An 8,467-nucleotide genomic window follows, 5' to 3' on the forward strand; every position below is an offset into this window, starting at 1 on the left:
TGAAAACAGGGACATCCCCAGTCATTGGAGACAAATAGTAACCCCATGTCTGAATTAAACAAGGGTGAAGTGGTTTCAGGGTCACAAGATTTCTTCACCCTCATCAGAAGCTAAGTATCAGAGGGGGAGCCGTGTTAGTCTGTAGCCACAGAAACAATGAGGAGTCCGGTGGCACCTTAAAGAATAACAGATTTATTTGAGCATAAGCTTTCATGATAAAAAACCCACTTCTTCAGATGCATGGAGTGAAAAGTACAGATACAGGCATAAATATTCTGGCACATGAAGAGAAGGGAGTTACCTTGCAAGTGGAGAACCAGTGATGACAAGGGGCCAATTCAGTCAGGGTGGGTGTGGTCCACTCCCAATAATTGATGAGGAGGTGTCAGTACTAAGAGAAGCTAAATGTTCTTGCTGATCCTCTAGCTGCTCAAGTTCAAGGGACTTTGTTCTTAAAGGAAGCAGCTTAGCATTTACCTCCATTATATATACCACCATACCAGCCCTCCTAGATACCCATGGTTTGGACCCTATTTGGACCATGGTTTGCACATTATAAATGGGATGAAGTCATGATCACTTGTACATAAGCTACCCTTAATTTTTAGTTCTGTGATCAGTTCCTCTTTATCTATAAAGATTAGGTCTAATGTAGCATTCCCCCAGGTTGGATGCAACACTTTTTGAGTTAGGAAACTGTCATCTATTATATTATAATAAGCTCCGATAACTGAACTTTATTTGATCTATCCACTGGTTAAAAATTATTATAATTTATCACATTCTTCTTCAGGGTCCTCTGCATGTGGACGCCTCTCATAGTATGCTGGTGTCCCTGCACAGGACTTCAGAATTTTTTTTTCTCTAGCTGTATCCTCGGGAGGCCATGCATGCCTTTCTCAAGCTCCCCCTCCCAAGAGCATAAGAAGTGGAGAGACCCCAGTCACCAACCAGTTCCTTTACTCTGTATTTAACAGGCAAAGCATCTAGGAATGGAACTGGACAAGGCCCAGTTACCCAGCAGACACAGCCACTGGGTCACTTTTTCTGACAATGTAGTGACACACTCTTTCATAGCCTCCTGGAAAATAAATGGTTTTGATGGTGCTGTATTAGTGGAATTCAGGATCATGGTTTTCCAGAGACACCCAGCACTGGTGTGCTATGGTACAAAAGGATTGTTCTACGCAGCAGGCAGGGGTGATTTTCCATTCATCATGAGCCTCAAGATGCTAATCTCAGTGCAGATACCCGGTTTCTCCAACACCTTTGACTGTTCACAATGAGTGAGACCAAATTGCCCCATTTTACAAAGGCTGAATAGAATTTACTACTTTGTTCTATGCTGCGCAGAGAGCGCCATAGCTAGGGAAATGGAGTTGATTATTCACAGCTGTGTAGGATTGCCACAGATGACTGTAGCTGCTTTATAATTTATAGCTTTAAAATGTGACGGTTCATGTCAGTCTCACAACTTAGCTGGGATAAAGCTGTATTTGGAAATATGGCCCTTTTACACTCAGGTTTCAGGCCAGGATATTGCTCAAAAACAGCCTTCAGGATTAGAAGGATGAACTGTTTGTGGTCTCTGGGAGAGGCCAAATCTCCATGCCTTTTAATGTTTAATGACAGCACTCCTTATGCAGTCAATATCCTTTGATATGGCCAACGATGAAAGGCTGCTGACCTACATAAAGAGCCCAGCAGCACCGGGTAGACAGAACTCTGCTGGCTCCCACCAAACAGACCATGCAGTCATGATAAACATGGGAAAATACCACGGTATTCTGATCACACTCTGTCCTGCTTCCTTCTCCACCAAACCAGGCTTTGTCATTGCCAAGATGTCTCAGAGCCTAGAGGAAATAACTAAATGGATGAACAGCCATTGGCTCAGACTTAATCCAGGGAAGACAGAATTGATGCTCTTAGAAAGAGAGGGAGAATCTGAGAAATTTGCCAAAACACTGACTTCATCCTTAGCTGAGGCCGGGCAAACACCAATCATCATGGTAGCCTCTAGGTTATGATGGTTTCCTCACTACTCCTGAACATGCACCTTGCATCAGGGGAGAGCACTTTTTACCAGCTTCTACTGCCCAGGATACTACTACTCTGCCTCTGGGATAGGGACTTTGCTCCTTTGATCTATGCATTCATTGTCTTCATGTTAGACTACAACTAGCCTTGGAAGGATGTTTATCAGGAAATGTTGGTGACCGTTGATTTCACCGTACACACCATTCGATGTAAGGATGTTTGCTTAGTAGACTTTTATATGCAATGTTGACATATTTTCATAGAATCATAGAATATCAGGGTTGGAAGGGACCTCAGGAGGTCATCTAGTCCAACCCCCTGCTCAAAGCAGGACCAATCCCCAATCAAATCATCCCAGCCAGGGCTTTGTCAAGCCTGACCTTAAAAGCCTGACCCTGACCTTAAAAACTTCCAAGGAGGGAGATTCTACCACCTCCCTAGGTAACGCATTCCAGTGTTTCACCACCCTCCTAGTGAAAAAGTTTTTCCTAATATACAACCTAAACCTCCCCCACTGCAACTTGAACCTCCCCCACTGCAACTTGAAAACAGATTTTAACTGCAAATTTTAACAGTTATAAAGTTAAATATTTTAACAGTTAAATATTTTAACAGTTATAAAGCTTTAACTTTTGGAATCTACTGTCATTAAATAATTGTCTGACCCTCCCCTGATTTCCTGCAACTGTGAAAATTTAAATGGATAAAGCTTTAAAAAATTGCTTACAAATACACATTGACCTTTTGCATCAACTTTATTTTAAAAAAATTGAATTCTGCTGAGCCGAATTACCCCTCCTTCGGTCTGGATACAAAGATAAACATCACCAGCAAGCTGCAAATTGCTTAAAACACAGTAGTCTGCTCATTGAGCAACCAAGGCCTGCAGGAATGTTACACCAGCACCCCCACAGGCTCTACTGGCTACCTGTTTATTTCCAAATTGCATTTAAATCTTTCATCAGAATGCACCAGACCCTTAACCCCAACAGATCCTGACTATCTCAGAAACTGTCTATCCAAATATGACCCTACAAGATAACTCAGCTGCAGAGCAGTATCACACCAAGACAGGCCCAGGAGCCAGAACTCTCTGAGCAGCTGAACCCTAGCGATGGGATACCAGAGGGGATCGTATCGATGTGGAGCCTAACGTTATTCAGGTCAATTCTTCTCTAAGGTCTTTTCTTACTAGTGATTTCTTTCCCCTTAACTCCTTAGTCCCCATAACCAGTCCACAGTAATGAAGTTGGGTTGGGAAAAAACAGAAGAAAGGACAAAAGCACCATCATCCAGGAAAGAAGAGAAGGGGCGAGGCAGTGTTAACAATAGGGCTCGGGAGAATGAGATAACCTAGCCTCTTTGGGAATACTCAATATCCGTGTGGCCAGCTCTTAAGATTTGATCGCGAGTCTCATAATATCTGGCATTTTCCTTAAAGCCCCAACCCCTGGGTAAGTATCTCAGCTTGCATTAAAAAAAGTAGGTTTCTAGGTCTCATGGCTATGGAGAAAACCTTGAGAGCACAAACCAAGAGCACCCTGATGACTCAGACTGCAAATAAAACATGGAATTTTTTAAATGTATGGTTTTTAAGCCAAATCTCGGGATTGTGGGGGCCGGACTCATGATTTTGAATGGTTGGAGTTAGCAGCACTGAAGTACTCCCTTAAATGACTGCCCAGCACTTCAGTACCATGGTGAAAGTATTTGTGGAATACCTGAGAGAAAGAGAGGAAATGAATTGAATTACAGTGGCTGCTAGTGACTGATGGGCAATCCAGGGCAGTGGGAGAGAGAATCTGACATTTTACTGCAAGACTGTGTTCGTACTATGAGCTAGGTGTATGATCCCCCTGCTCACATACTTGTGGGAGCTCGCTGGGAGACAATGCAAGTATAAATAGCAGTGTAGCCGGGATAGCATGGGCAGGAGCAGTGGTGACATGGCTGACCCAGGCTGAGGATATACTCACTGCTTCAAAATTATATGTAGGACCAGTCTATGGACCACTTCCCCTCACTGCACTTGCCTGCCCTGGAAACATACTTGTTTTTAAGTTTCCCTTGAAAATAAGCTGTCCCTCTGAAGGAGTTTTAGGCTTCTTGATAACTTAAGAACTTCCATCTAACTTCGGATATAATGCTGTTTATACACTCCGAATGATGGGCCCAATTTTCCTGACTGAGAATGTCTAAAACCCCATGTGCCTGAAACCTATCTGGCTGCATGTATTGCGGAGCAGGCATTCAAGTTGAGGTGAAGCAGTTTTGCCCCAAGGGGAGAGGAGGATGCCAGACCTGGTATTTACTCTGTGAATACCTCTGGCCAATCAACAGAACACAATTAACATCAGACCAGCATTACTAAATGTCTGGGAGCTGATTACAATTAGTACATGCAATTACAAATAAGCAACATGGCTACAGAAGACAAGTATGCCTCGTTCGGGGAAGTGAAGCATGGCAGCAAAAGCATGAGGCTTAGGAAGTAAGATGTAATTGTCTCATTACAGAGAGAGAAACTGGCCTGGAGACGTTTGCACAATGTTGGCTTTGGGATCTTTCCATGCAATCCTAAACCCTTGCAGCTTTTCCTGTTTCTCTTCTGTGCCACTTCCCATTAGCTGCTGCTCCTTCTTGCCAAGGGAAGTTTGTCCACACAAATCCAGTTTCTTAGGCTCTGGGACAGGCTCACACAGCCACAAAGACACTGGAAAATATCCCAGAGAAGCTCTGGTCCCAGTTATTCACAAGTTCTAGCCACAGAATTCTTATTAAAAGAGAGGTCTGCCTCTTTACACTGACACACACCATTCAGAACTTATTTTTTCCCAGCTGTCTCCCTATATCTTGGAAGCAAGTGGCAACAGCCCCACTGAAACACACCCAGAATGCTCTGGGTACCCCGGAAACTGTCCTCATGTGAGGGCCTGGCAGCAAGGTAGCTGTGCCCTTAGAACAGAGATTGAGGAGGAGGGCCGTGACAGCAGCAGTGGGGAGCACACAGCTGTCAGGAAGGCAAGCATCCAGTAGCAGCTGTGAAGAGCGGCCTGGCCCAACACTGGGGTAAGGAGAACGGAGCAGCTGTTGTGAAGAGAGACATGGAAAGAAATCTTGAGAAAGGGAATTCAGCTGACTAATCTGGGGAAATTTGATTTGATTGTCTCGGGGGTTGTTCTTATTGATTTTAGGGGGGAATTTGGTTTGGTAAGATTTTGTTTTACCTTTCATAAAAGAACTTCTTAGAGTCTTGGTTTCCCGATGGCTTGCACCAAGATTCATCATTTCTGCTGAGACAGAGTTCATCACTTTGGCAGGCTGTTTGCTGGAATGGCTACTTTGTTGTGTTTCTATAACAATAGTTTTTCTGAGGATAAGTTTAGAGAAGTTTCCTTATTCTCTGCCCATTTTTCTACTTCTATAGCTGACCAAAAAAAAATTCCAAATCTTGCCACGAGGGAGCCTGCAGGCCTTTTTTTCCTAAAAGCTGGACTGAGACCACTGATTCCTTTCATATTGTCCTCAGACTGCACAAATTCTGCATATAAGGCTTTTTTGTGTTTCCTGTTGTGATTCCCTTTATAGTACTTTTATATCTGGTTGATTGGGTGAATGACTCCATTACCATGGCAAAAAGAAGAGGTGATAAAGGGCATCCTTGGCGTGGATCTCTGAAAAGGGTGAATTTTTCTGATGGAGATCCATTTACTTTAATAATAGCATATGGATTGGAATATAAAATGGAAATCCAATGGTGAAATTTAGGGCCTAAACCAAATGTAATTTTAAGAACTGCCATTTTCCTCTGTCAAAAGCTTTTTCTGCATCTGTTGATAAAACTAGATTGGGCTCACTTGTAGAGAAGAAGATCAGGTCTAAAACTCCGTGAACGAAATGAACTGCCTATTTAATACAAACCCTATCTGGTCTTTGAAAAAAGTACCTAGATATATTAACAATCTATTTGCTAGGACTGAAGCATAAATTTTTGCGTCTTGATGTAATAAGGAGATGAGCCTGTAAAACACACTGTTGGATGAGTCCTTTACCAGATTTTGGGATGACTACAGCTTGTGATTCTCGCCAAGTATCTGAGATCTTTCTGTTATTTCACTGATGAGATTTGTTAATTGTTATGTTAGCTGTGCCCTAAAAAAGTCATAGAATTCTGGAGGAAGTCTGTCGGGGCCAGTGGATTTACCATTTTTAAGGGACTTAATAACTTCTAGGGCTTTTCCTTCATATCTTCCTCCCGGGCTTCTAGCTCTGGGTGTTCTAGTTTGAGTATGTTAGCTTTTAGCTAAATATTCCTTCATCAATTTATGGTCCACTGACTCGAGGGAGTAAAGTCTCTTACAGCAGTATGCAAAAGCCTCCTGTCTACCTTTTGAGCCCCTTGCCATGTCCTTTGGGGCTTTCCAGGCTGGAGGAATAATTGTACTTTCTTATTATTTTTTAGTCTATTAGTTAGTAATCTCTCACTTTTGTTACCCTTTTCATAATGGCCTTGTCTTGTATCTCTGATTGCCTGATCAGCTTTTTCTGTTTGTAACAAATCTAACTTGCTTCTGGCCTCTATTTCTGATATATTTTCTGTGACTTTTTTTTCTGATGTAATGGTTTTAAGTTTTGCCATCTTACTAAGTAATGTTTGCATTTCTACTAACATGAGTCCTCTCTCTTTCTCTCTCTCTCTCTTGTTTTAATCTAGTCACCATTGTTTTCCTTAAACTGTTGCTTCATTTCTTCTCTAATATCTTGAACTCTTTTCACATAGAAGTGGGGTGTTTAATCTCCACCTTATTTTAAGTGTATCTTCCCAGTTACTAATAAGAACCCAAACTGGTATATGATCTAATCAGGAGGTGTGGCCTTGCTATGCTGACGTTGCTGTGTTAAGCAAAAATCTAGAGATTAGCATTATATCAATTCTTAAGTACATTCTGGGGGGCATTGAAAAAGAGTAGTCTCTTTCCTTTGGATTAAGACCCCTCCTGGAGTCAATCAAATCATGTTTATTCGTTAGTGAGATTAGTTATTATACTGCTTTCTGACCTATCTAACATGGGGTTTTAAATACAATTATAATAAGCTCCAATAATAACTCCACCAAAACCACCAAGATTTGAAAGAATGTTCTGAAAAAAAATGCATCTGACCTTGTTTAGAGGCATAAATACTTACTAACTTTAACATTTTACCACCAACTGTATCTCTAACAAGTAGATCTCTGCCTTTATCTTTTAATTGGAAAAGTATATTTGGCAGTAATGATTGCTACTCCTCTCTTATTGGGGATTGGTCCTGCTCTGAGCAGGGGGTTGGACTAGATGACCTCCTGAGGTCCCTTCCAACCCTGATAGTCTATGATTCTATGACATTCCTGGAGAAAGGTAAGGAATGTAGGACCTTTGTATTTATTATTTTCCTCCTTTAGGTGTGTTTCTTGACAAAACATATTTCTGGGCTCTCAGCTTTAATAGCTTGAAAAGTTGTTTGTTTTTTGTTTTCTTTTTAAAATACTGTTAAGACCATTGTTCCACAGGGGAAAAAACATTTCATGTTGATGGGCCTTGATTGTTCTGTGCCAGGTTCCCAGACAAAGCCTCTATCCTACATGTGAAGTTCCAGTTACAGAATGAATGCTCAAAGGCCTCCTAAAGATCACATTCGAAACAGATGTTGAAAATACAACAGGCATTCACAACACAAAAAATGGAATTGATAAACTGATAGACAGACACGTTCCCCAAACTATTGCACCTTCCTCATGTGAGTAGTAACATTGATGAGAATAGTGCCACTGAGTAGTGTGATGATCCAATGGCTCATGGAGGAATGGGAGTAGTGGGTTATATTCCAGACTTTGCCACTGACTCACTGTGTAGGTGTTGACAAGTCACTTAAGGTCCACATCTACAACTGAAGCCTGGTCCGCACCTAACACGTAGGTAGACTTTCCTACATCGCTCAGAGCTGTGTAAAATGTCATGTCCTGAGCCCCATAGTTAGGTTGACCTCACCCCAGGTATAGACACAACTAGAAGGATTTTTCTGTCATCCCAGCTACAGCTTCTGAGAAGTGGACTACCTACGTTGATGGAAGCACCCCTTTCTCTTCTATCGATGTTGAAAGCATCTAGACTACAGCATCAGCTCTGCAGCTGTACAACAAGACTATTGAATTTGGGTTTCATCATTTTTTTCAGTGCCTGTCTTAAGATACCAAGAGTCTGATATTCCAAGGTACTGAGTGCCTGTAGCTCCTAGTGACTTCAATTGAATTTTGGGTATTCAGCACCCCTAGAAATCAAGCCCGAGGTATAAGGTTTGGCACCCAAAAATTGGTGGAGACGTCTGAAATTGTAGACCTTAACCTCTACTGCAGTTTTCCCACTTGTGAAGTGGTATTAAGGATACTTTC

This window comes from Chelonia mydas, chromosome 18 (genome assembly GCF_015237465.2).
Source record: "Chelonia mydas isolate rCheMyd1 chromosome 18, rCheMyd1.pri.v2, whole genome shotgun sequence".
Lineage (NCBI taxonomy): Eukaryota > Metazoa > Chordata > Testudines > Cheloniidae > Chelonia > Chelonia mydas.